The sequence below is a fragment of the Pinus tabuliformis genome, chromosome Q, assembly GCF_031772625.1.
Source record: "Pinus tabuliformis cultivar Carrire ecotype Pingquan chromosome Q, CPIR1, whole genome shotgun sequence".
Classification (NCBI taxonomy): Eukaryota; Viridiplantae; Streptophyta; class Pinopsida; order Pinales; family Pinaceae; genus Pinus; species Pinus tabuliformis.
The window spans coordinates 190783512-190795760 of NC_142296.1; positions in this window are offsets into that span (position 1 = coordinate 190783512).

Consider the following 12249-nt stretch of genomic DNA (forward strand, 5'->3'; position numbering starts at 1 on the left):
TGTGTGTTGGTAATCATATTTTACACTACTGCCTTGACATGGAGTGTTTCTTGTTGTTGCTCGAGGAGAGAGATAATTTTATAGAGTTATTTCTACTGATGTCAATTTCCATGTTCCATGTTAGGTCCCTATAATACTAGTGATTCCCCCATTACTATTGTCATTGTAGCCTTTATTGTTATTGTTGGCTTATGGGGGCCTGACCCAGGTTCGGAGTTATTTAGCTAAAGAAATCCCTACACTACTGGCCCTTTTCGCATCAGCACGTGGAGCGCAGACTGAAGTCTCACCTGAAGCAGTATGGGGGGATGCTGGAACTAGGTTTCTGCACCCTTGAGATGTCTGAGATGTCAATTTAGTTCAACCATATTTGTCTTCACATAGGTCATTTCACGCACTATTCCAACCTTCAATATGTTCGCGATCTGTTATAATCATCTTTTGTGCATCCCTAACCAGAGGCTGAGATGCTTTTGCATTGCTAGGGCAACGAACTGCATTATTTCCCCAAACTACCTTGCGTATCTTACTTATCTTCTTAACATATCTTAGTTAACTTCGTGTAAACATATATTCGATCTTGCATTGACTTAATCAATACAATTATACACATTCGTGCATCATATATTTATTATAAGTGAATTTCATACCCAAGATAATAAATGAATAAAACATGAAATAAATACACATAAATGATAGGAAACTTCTCTTGATTAATACTTCCAACTATTACAGACTCGACTTGCCCTGCGCACTCATCTGCGGACTACTAGGCCTCTGTGCAGTCTACTGTAGAGCCTTCTCCTACTCTACGACCCAAAACTAGACTTCGCTCCATAGATCTATCTCGCATACATCATATGTTCATCTTTTCTTATCAATTCTTTTTTTAACTACTTAGAGCCTTGCTCTATTTATACAATCCCATGGTCCACTAGACTTTGCTCCACAAATCTATCTCGCATACATCATATGTTCATCTTTTCTTATCAATTCTTTTTTTAACTACTTAGAGCCTCGCTCTATTTATACAATCCTGTGGTCCGTGGACCATGGGTAGATCTCTATAGCTGACATTACAATAACAAAACTAAGGGTGGAAAACTCTATGACTCTTTTACAAACTATGTGCTCCGCACCCACAAAATGTGGAGTCTTTACATCAGAATTACAATGTTTGACCAAAATCTGGGCTCTAAGCCCCAAAAACTCCCTTGGGGGATCCTGCGCCCAACAGGTCCCCAACACAAACATCATGACTCACCCTTGAATCACTTTGTTGCTGTGGAGATCTTTGCGCGAAGACCTCCCAACTCTTACTGGATAGTTGCAAGCTTGGCAGTGCACTAAGCAACTCCTTGTTGTACTTCCTTGACACGCTGTTCTGTGACCAATGTGGCTAAACTGCTGCCCTAGATCCTTTCCTGCATTGCCTGCAACTGCATGAGCTTTTCTTCAATGGAGGCTACAATGGTGTATGCCCTATCAATCCATGATTATAAGCGCACCTTCAAAACTGCTTCCTTATGTCGACCATCATCCACCTGTTCCTTGAGCGCTTTAGCCTGCTACATGCTCGCGAGCCTCTGTGTAAGGGAAACCATCTACGTGGTCCCTTTTACTTCATCGTATCTCTGTTGTAGCTTGCACACCTCTATCTCTAGGCATCGTATGTTCAGGTCCTTCTGCAGGGTGGTGACAACCTCGAACAATTGCTCAAACAACTTTGTACAGTTTGTCACTACACTGTTAACCTCTGTTATTGTTGTTGTAATCACGATGGTACGATGTTCCTTATCCTCCAGTGTTGTTGAAGGTAGCACCTTCAATTACAGTTCTGCTATCTGAAGGTTCAACTCCAGCTGAACCATGGCCATTTCTTCCTTTACCTTGTGCACCCCTGCTACTAATTTCAGATGCGTGCCTCCATTGGTTCTTCTGCTTGGATGACCAATTTTGGGACCATCTAGCAAGCTTCCTCCACCACCGCCACCATTTGTCTATTCTGCACCACTACCTCGTCAACTACAAGCTTAATTATTCAATGTTGATGCATTGCTTGCTCATTACCTGAAGCGCACGACCCTCCTTAGCTCGTAGTTTTGTAGTAACTCCCTCCTGCAAAATATAGAGTGTCTCCCGAGGGAGCACAGTTACGTTTAATCTAATTCCCTTCAACCCGCTGACCGTAGGCCCGTTGGCCTCATTTTCTGTAATGAGTTCTCCATCTGGCAGCACTATGGTTTTGTTCATCTAGGTGCGTAGCATTTCCTCAGTTGCGGACGTGCTTACTGCGAGGCTGGTTGACACAGTGCCAACTTCTAGAGTGTGCACCTGCAACTCCTATATCTGTGCTCGGAGAGCCCCCAATACAATATGGTGTTCGTCCTCGAACTATTGGAGGGCCTCCACAGTGATGTTCGTCACCATCTCACCAATGTCGTGTAGATCCCCCTCAGTGAGGGTGATCGGGTCGAAAAAAGTCTTTGAAGCCTTCGACTTCTTTCACAGCCCTACCTACTCTCTTAGGTGCAGACATTTTAGCTAAGTGGATGCTTTGTACGAGTCTATGCCACCTTGCTCTGTATTAGTAGCCGGTTGAGTCGAAGGCGACTTCTATCCTTTGCCCTCTTCTTCTGCTACCTTCACGCGCTACCTGGGCCATAGCTGCTACTGCTTCGTTTCTACACTTTTGTGCCAACTGCGCCATCCGCAGTTTCACCTCTTCCTTTGTCCGCTGCGTAGTGGAATTCTCTGCTTCCACCACAGAGCTAGCTAGGGAACGCTAGTTTGGCAGACACAACTCAAGGACCGTGAAGATGACATCGTCTGTCACCAGATAGGGTAACTCGCGCCATGTCTTCACGGGGTCCTTCCATGCCTTGATGTAGACATGGTGAAAATCTGCCTTGAAATCCGTGAAGCTCTGCAGATTGTTGTAGACCATGGGCAATAACTGTGGCTTGTGATTAATTCCCATTTTGATGTTCATCTCCATGAGCACCTAAAATATTTTGTTGTCCCTTATCCCTTGTGCATCCCTGGTAGCCCAAAACGAAGTGTACTTCGCTTCCTCTAGAAGGTCCTGCGCGATCATTGGGAACTGGCTATCTTTGGGCAATTCCCATGCCACCAGTACTATGGACAACAATAGCCACACATAGTGAAAAGCTTTTCCCTACTCCTGTGCCTCGCGGCAGTTCTAAAGGAACTCTCTACATAAGTAGTTTTCCCAAATGAACTGGACCACTTCTATGCATTACGCTGCTAGTTCAACCACGGGCACGGGCACCTCATCCACATGGCACTTCTGCATAACCTTCCTTGCCAATATATGCGTCGCGACTTTAAATGTAGGGTTGTTGATGCTGGAAATGTCGTACCCTCTCTTCTTCTTCTCCAGCTTAAACTTCTTATTCATGGCCTCTTTGATGGCCAAATCATCGCTTTTTCCTTCCAAGATGTTTGTTGGGTCCTCCCCTTTGCAAGGGAGCTAGTAATTCTATGAATCAAATGGTCTATGATGGGGATTGGCTCCTCTAGCCACAAGTACACATCATGTACTAGGCAAAGTAGTTGCCTGATGACAAAAATGGTCACTCGGGCGTGATGGTAATGCGATACCCAGAGCAGGTTTAGCAACCTTGCTTTCTCAATTCCTCTCAGCCATTTACGCGGCTCCAATTATATGATTCTTGTCGATGCGTCTTTCTTCTGGCGCATGAACTGCACGGTTGCAAGATGGGGGAACTTCTCGTGGTCTACGAGATCCCAATCCTCAAACTTCAGCATGGGCACTCGTCCCAAGTGCACTCCTTCAAAAATAATGTCATTAAGGAGTAGCGGAGTTTGCATAGAGCTCTTGCTCTCATCTATATCTTGGGCCACCTTTGCTGTACCCTTCCACAAAGGAACATATACGGGCAGCCTCGTAAGAGGGTCCGCACCTTGGGTTTCAACCTCGATTTCAACATCCTCCTCCTTTACTAGGATTTTTTCAAATTCTTCCTCCTCACCGGCCTCCAAATTGATAGCATTCCCCTTTTCTTCCATGGTAAGCTGGTTCTTAACAGATTCCTAGGTGATAGGTGCACTGGTACCATGGCTTCCTTGTCTTTCTTGGGTCTCAGTGTGCGCAGCAATTTAGGGATTTTTGCGACTATCCTGACACTTTCTAGGGCTTCCACTTCTGTAATGGCCTGCACATCTTCCTCGACAGTTATTACTCAGGTACCCATGGCTTCTTCAGGTGCTACCATAGTGTGATTCCACAATTCTCAATTGTCTGAATGTCTCAAGTAATTGCTCAAGCAACGAATTCTCCTTCAAGAGATCAAACAAGTATAGATTCATGAATGTCTGTGCGTGCAACAACACAGTCCTCAAATCTCCAAGTGTTGTTTGCTGGACAACCCTTTGTAATTTATAACGTCTTTTGAATTTGAATTCGACCGTTCCCCCCACATTCGGTCCATTAATGCTTGATTGGCAGTAAATTTTCAAGAATCTAGCCCATAAAGTTCCCCTTAAATGCTTGCCACCCACTCCATTTCGTCTCAAACCAAGCATCACATCATGAATAGTGACTGTAACAGTCACTTTCCAGGTGACCCACGGGGAAGCGCAGCTACTCTCGCACTGTTGTAGACCCTACGACACTTCGCTACTATGCACAATCCTGACATCACACAGTCCCCGTGCAAAGTAGTTTATAGTCCCGAACGTCCTTTTAGCTACCTAGAGCACTAAGACTATGCTTCTATTGGCTAGTCAGATGGCTAAGCCCCCTGTGTATGTCTTCAAATGACTTCCATTAACTTTTCCTGGGAATAGTTCTCCATTTAACTTTACCAACTACACTGCGCCACCATTTGTGATCTCCTTAATAACATACCATCCCAACCAATGCATTTTGAGCTTCCCTGGGCATTTTTCGAACTTACTATCATACAACAACACCAAATCATTCACCTTAAAGGTGAGCAACTTAATATGTCGACCGTGCCAAGCCTTTTCGCGCTGCTTTTGGACCTGTTGGTGAAATCCAGCTAAAAATCGTACTTCCTCAAGCTCCTCCAACTACACGAGCCTCTCCTTGAGGACTCTGCGATCCATCATACTTGTGAGCACTACTATGCAACGCGAAAAGGTGTCTACTCCATAGATAAGCCTAAAAGGTGTCTATCCCGTCAGTTTCTTGCATGTCGTCCTGTAAGCCCATAATATTGTAGGTACAAGTAGGTCCCAATAACTTCACTGCACATTTCATACCTTGGTCATCGCGGTCTCTAGTATTTTGTTGAATGCTTCTACTATCCTGTTAGCCTGTGGGTGATATGGTGTGCTCTTCTGATGATACACCTAAAACTCTTCCATTAGCGCACTGATTGTTTCATTCAGGAAGTGCATACCGCGATCGCTCATTAAGATCTTTGAACATCCAAATCGCATCAGTACGTGTTCAAATAGAAACTTTGCGTCAGTTGCAACCATGCAATCCTTCACCAGCTGTGATTTTACCCAACGAGTCAGGTACTCTGTCACAGTGATAATATATCTCATGCCTATTTTTCCTTGAGGTTTGATAGGTCCTACAAAATCTACTGCCTACTTTTCGAAAGCTTGCAACATCATTTTTGGATTGAAAGGAATTTCATCCCTCTGTGATGGCTTACCTGTTCTTTGACATACATTGCATGCCTTGCAATGTTCTTTCGAATCTTGATGAAGGGTTGGCCACCACAACCCAGCGCATAGAATCTTCAGTGCGATTTCTCTTCCCACATAATATCCTCCCGTGGCGCCCCCATGAGCATCTGTGAGGATCATTTTTCATTCAAATTCAGGTACATACCTTCAAAGTATTTCATCATTACCCATCTTGTATGGATGCCGAACAATGACAGAGAAATCTGCTACGTGCACCACTAATTCCTTCTTCTGTTGGAAAAAGTATTCTTTCAGCGCAGTTCCAATTGTTAGAAAGTGAATTATATCTTCAAAATGTCCATCCGCTTCACGCACAAAAAAGAGCTGCATGTCAGGTAATCTGTCCTCTAGACTAGTAGGTTCCTCCCCTGTCTCAACGCACAACAAGTGATCTGGTCGCATGTTCAATCATCCAGGATTCACAACAACTTCAAAATAATATTCTTGGAACAATAAAATCCATATGCATATGCACCCCCCTCCACCATCCTGTGTTAGTACTGCCCCCAGCGCTATACACGACGCGTCAGCATGGATGTGAAACTCTTTCCTCCAGTTCGGGAAGACCAGAATCAACGTAGTAACCATATTTTCTTTCAATACATCTAGGCTTTTCTTACAGTCATCATTTCAGTAGAACGTGACATCCTTTTTCAACTTATTTTCCATCGGCACGGTGATCTGGGCATAGCCTTTGATAAAATTTCTATAGTACCTCATATGTCCCAGAGTAGCACGCAACTCTTTCACACTCCATGGCGCTTAGAAATTTAGAATCGTCATGATTTTCATGGGGTCTACCATCAGCCCTTGTTTACAAACCACATGCCCCAATAGGTTCCCAAAAGGAACGAGGAACAAACACTTCTTAATGTTGAGCATGATTTGGTATCTTCGGCATGTATACACCATCAAGCGCAAGTTCACTACATGGCACCTAACCAGCCCAAAATCAATCCAATCATCAAAATAGATCTCGAAGAACTTATGAATATATTCCCTGAATTCCGCAACAACCACGTGTGAAAATATAGTAGGGGAATTCTTCAATCCAAACGGCATGACTATATATTGAAAGCAACCCCACATAGTCGTGAAGGTTTTCTTGCTCCTATCCTCTCACACGATTTTGATCTAATGGTACCCTGAGAACCCATCAGTGAAAGAATATGCTTCATGACCGCCTACATTGTCCAACACCTCATTCATGAATGGAGTTGGGAATGGATCATGTACACACGCATCATTCAATTTTTTGAGATCCACACATATTGTTATTTCGTCCTTCTGGTTCTTCTCTTGTACCACCATCGGGCTTACCCAATCAGATTCCTCCACAGGCTTAATCATGCCTGTTGCGATTATCTTGTCTAGTTCTACATGGACCTTCTCCTTACATTTCGGATTTAAGAGATATGGCCTCTGTTTAACTGGCTTCACATCAGGTTTTAACGTGATCTTCATTACCCCTAAATCTCTGATTATTCCCTTCAAATCCATAAACTTGGTTGGGAATAAGCCCTGATATTCATGGAGTAATTTAGTGACCTTATCCACCATCGCATCATCCCAGTAGTCTCCAATCTTCGTGAATTTAGGTTCTACCTCCGTACCAATATTCACGTGCTTAGTCTTCACCAACGCGGTCAGGTCAGGGTTCTCGATCTGTGGACCCTGAACCTCATGGTGGCCTTCCGTCTCTGGAATGTTAATTTTCCACAGATCTGCATCTTCTTCTTTAGCAGTTACCTTATAACATTCCAGCACGCAACTTAGCTGAGTAGCCTATTCAGACTAAATCAATTCTACTAGCTCCTGTGGTATCCTAAGGATCGCTGCTTTTACCTCTTATAGTGCTTCACCAATACTATCCCACCCATCCTCAAAACTGAATGTCATAACGAACCCTTCGTGCATGATATTCCATTCACTTGTCCCATGGCGGAGCTCTGTTTCTATATGCCAGTTCATTGGTATAACATCTAGGGTATGACAAAATAGGTGCGCCCACTCAGGTTGTGGCTTTTCTCCATAGGCCTGCGTCCACTTGGCCAGATGTGCATGTGGATCATCCTACCCATTGTACTTATCTATTAGTTGCACCCTAGGCTTCCAAAATTGTGTGTGCATCATTCCCCTACATTCGCACTAGTCATCAAATCTTCCTTTGTGCATACCCCACCATCTTGTGGGCGTATCGTGCAATACCTAGTCCAAGCCCTAAACCATTGCTTTTCTGACACCTCCCTTTCAAATTTATTCAAGAAGGTATCTACCTCACTTAGACCATCATCAGTAGGCAAATGTCTTACTTTTGTCGATATGCAATGCAGTGACCTTGTCATCATATTACAATTCAGTATAGTTACTTCATGTAACCAATTCTACCATCACTCTATCTCCTCATCAGAATCTGAAGTACAAGAGTGCTCGTTCTCCCATGAAATCTACCAATCCACAATGGGATTTACCCAGTCTCGCTCTTGCATTGTTATCTTGTAGATGCAGTCCAAATCATCATCACTTTCATAGTCGCGCACCTGCTCCATATAGCGCGATACTTTAGGAGGGTCCAGGGGTATAATTACGCGTAGTGATTTCTTTTCAAAAATCATCTTGCGCTTCTTCATATTAATCACATTGTTCATGTTAGTGGCCTAATCAGTTTGTAAGAGCATGGGGTAGGGATTGCTATCATCAACAATCTCTATTACTTCAGTGTCGGCCAGCGTGCTCGCTCCCTCAATATCCATAGTTATTCCCTGCAATCGCCCCACAGGTATTATTTTATGTTGGTTCGCCATCCTTAGCTGAATTGGAGACCACTGCAGCATAGGTCAACCCATTCGCTCCCATGTCTGCTTCGATAGAACATTTGCATCTGATCCTAAATCCAGAATTACTTGGTCCATCTCATATTCTCCGATCTGTGTGGTTAGTCTCATCTTGCTTCTCGTTCTTGTCTTATGCTTTCCGATCTTCTAGACTACGCACGGTTCTCCTCGCACGGTCCTAGCGCATTTGTTGATGAGTTCATGTAGCCCTTTAACTGCCTTACTATCACGCAATAGTTTCATACATGTTTCCAGGAACGTTGTGAACATAGATGGGTCCATCTTGGTCTCCGGTTTATCTTTGCTTCCTGAAGTGGAGGCATCCACGAAGCTCTTCTTAGCTTCCATGAAGGTTTCCCAAGTGCGCTCCAAATCAAACTCTGCTTCTTTTGACAGAGTTTTGCGAACCCAAGTACTATCTTCTAGCTGTTTGCCTTTGTCATCTCTCATCACGATTCCACTTCAGAGCACAATGTTCACATTCATATCTTCCTCACGCCGCTCAGACTTCATCATCTTCAGGTTCTGAGTCAGGGGAGGCGGTAGTGGTCCTTTGTCACGTATCGTAGCTATTAGTGTAGGACAATATTATGTCTCATCATCAAATAAGGTGCACTACAAAGACGATGGGTGCATTGGATTTGTGGAATCACAAGCATAATGTCCTGGCCCTCTGCAATTGTAGCATATCAACTGTCCGCGACCTCTTCTGTGTCCTCCTCTACCTTGGCCTCGTCTGCGCCCCTCAAATCCTATTCGCGCCATTCCTGTAGTCTGGTCAAAGTGTCGCATTTTGACCTAAACTCTATAGGTGGGAGTTCTATCCATCATTAACTCATAGCTTCTACATGTGCGCTCATCATGTGCCACCAACCTACAAAAGTTGTAGAACAACTGTTGGGAATTTTGCGTATACTTCTGTAGCAAGTGACAATTGTCCATGGCAAGTTTCCTAGCTATTTGACAAATTGTGCACCACAAAGCAGGCACCGCGGTAGGTCTTGCTTGTGCCTCCAGCTTTAAATGCATCGGTCCTCCTCCTGCGATGTAATTTGTGAAAATCCAGCAGTGGTCCTTGTCATGACCCTAACCCTTGCATTTTACGCACCATACCTCTTTGCGCACTTCTCGTCGAGCTGTCTTGTATTATTTCAGACTCTACATCTTAAGACATAAATTCTTCAGCTATGTCTGGATCTGCTGAACTCCTATGTTAGGATCCTACATCACGGTCTCATGTAGCCTCATAACAATCTCCAAGGCCTCCGCCTGAGTCATTATCTTCTGCTACGATAGTACACTCCTTAAATGTGGCATTAGCGAAGCTACAAACCACTCGTGATGTTGTCCATCTATCAAATTCATATTGGCTTCATGAATCATACATTTCAGCCTCTGATCCAACTCCCAAGGAGTCTCACTTGATAGCATCATGATCTCTCTGAATCCAATGATCGACTGTGCTTCAGACTTCGTCCTACTAAACTCTATATTTAGAGTTGCTTGGATATCCACAATTCCCGCATTTGGATTATCTTTGGATTGCTTAATATACCAGGTCATCACTTGGTCCTACAGGGCACTAACTAGTGTCGCATTCTCTATATTATCATCTGTAACTCCTTGCGCTTCCCATACAACCCTTACCACGAACCAAAATTGGTCTGGATCCTCATTTCCCAATCCTTTGAACATAGGCAACTTCACTGTGCTTGCCATATTGACTCACGGTGGTGGTGGAGGTGCTACGGGTGAAGATGGAGGTGATGGTGGTGAAGCTGGTGGTGATGTGGGTGGAGGTGGTATTCAGAAAATTATTTGCCTTATCAGATGGATCACACTTCATGGAGAGACCTTCACGAGCTCTTCCTTGTCCCCTTACAGAGGTGAAATCAAGGGGCTATTTTCTGCTCCCTTATTTCCTTCGCTCCTATAATATTTTCCACTTCGTGTAGCCCCAAGCATCAATGTAGCTAGATAACCCTCTTTTTGCACAATAGAATTTCTGATCCAAGGATTCAAAGACTTTACGTACTTACCTCGCGGTCCTTTGAGAAAGCGTCACTCTACCTCGCTGTAGCTAACAGAGGTTTCAACTGTGAACTCAGTAATGAATCCTTCTATAATACGATCAAGCGAATGATCAACGGCGCACGCAATCTTATCCTCCAATGCTTCCAATCTTCGTACTAACTCTGGGGTCCACACAATAGGACCGTCAAGCTTCCACCTTCCTTGTCTATCTGCTAGCTTCGTGATCCACTTGTATAGGTCAGAAGGGAAGGACGTGAAGAAGGTTTCATGGATCTCTGTATATATGTAGCAGTCTAACCACTCTTCTTTTGACAGTCACGAGTTCCCATTCTCCTGTGCCGCGAACTCATGAATTCTTCTGTCCAACCAGCCTTGAATTTATTTCTTAGTTGGATTCCAATGATACGACATCAGACATCTCTATGGAGATTCTGGTCCCGGCAATGGAACCATTTGTTGGCTTATGGGGGCCTAACCCATGTTTAGAGTTATTTAGCCAAACAAATCCCTACACTACTGACCCTTTTGGCATCAGCCCGCGGAGCGCGGACTGAAGTCTCACACAAAGCAGTATGGGGGGATGCTGGAACCAAGTTTTTTCACCCTTGAGATGTTTGAGAGGTCGATTTATTCCAACTAGATTTGTATTTGCAGAGGTCATTTTGCACATTGTTCCAACATTCAATACCTTCACGATTTGTTACAATCGTCTTTCGTACAACCCTAACTAGGGGCTAAGATGCTTTCGTGCTGCTAGGGCAATGAACTACCCTATCTCCCCAAACTACATTGCGTATCTTACTTATCTTCTTAACAGATCTTAGTTAACTTTGTGTAAAAATATATTCTATCTTGCATTCACTTAATCAATGCAATTATACACATTCACACATCATATAAGTATTAGAAGTGAATTTCATACCGAAGATAACAAATGCATAAAACAAGAAATAAGTACACATAAATGATAGGAAACTTCTCTTTATTAATACTTCCAACTATTACAGACTCGACTCATCCTACGCACTCAGCTGTAGGGGTCTGCGCACTCAGCTACGGACTACTAGGCCTCTATGCACTCAGCTACAAAGCCTTATCCTACTCTGTGACTCAAAGCTAGACTTCACTCCACAGATTTATCTCACATACATCATATGTTCATCTTTTCTTATCAATTCTTTTCTTAACTACTTAGACCGTCGCTCCATTTATACATTCCCATGTTCCGCGGACCATGGGTAGACCTCTACAACCAACATTACAATAACAAAACTAAGGGTGGACAACCCTATGACTCTTTTACAAACTACGTGCTCTGCACCCACAAAATGCAGAGTCTTTACGTCAAAATTACAATCTTTGACCAAAATCTAGGCTCTAAGCCCCAAAACTTCCCTTGGGGAATCCCACATCCAACAGTTATTGTTGTACCCCTATTGTCACCATATTTTTATTATTGTGCCCCATAGAAGCCCACTATTTTTATTGTTGTGCCCTTATATTATTATTGCTATGTCAGCTTTGACTATACTGTGACCCGCTAGAATGCTATATATAGAAACGAGGTTTTTTCATTTGTATCATCGAATAATTATTCATTTATGTAATTTCAATTAGGTTTCCCCCTCGGCGAGTCTAATTTTCAAGTCATTGATGTATCTTTTCTTCTATT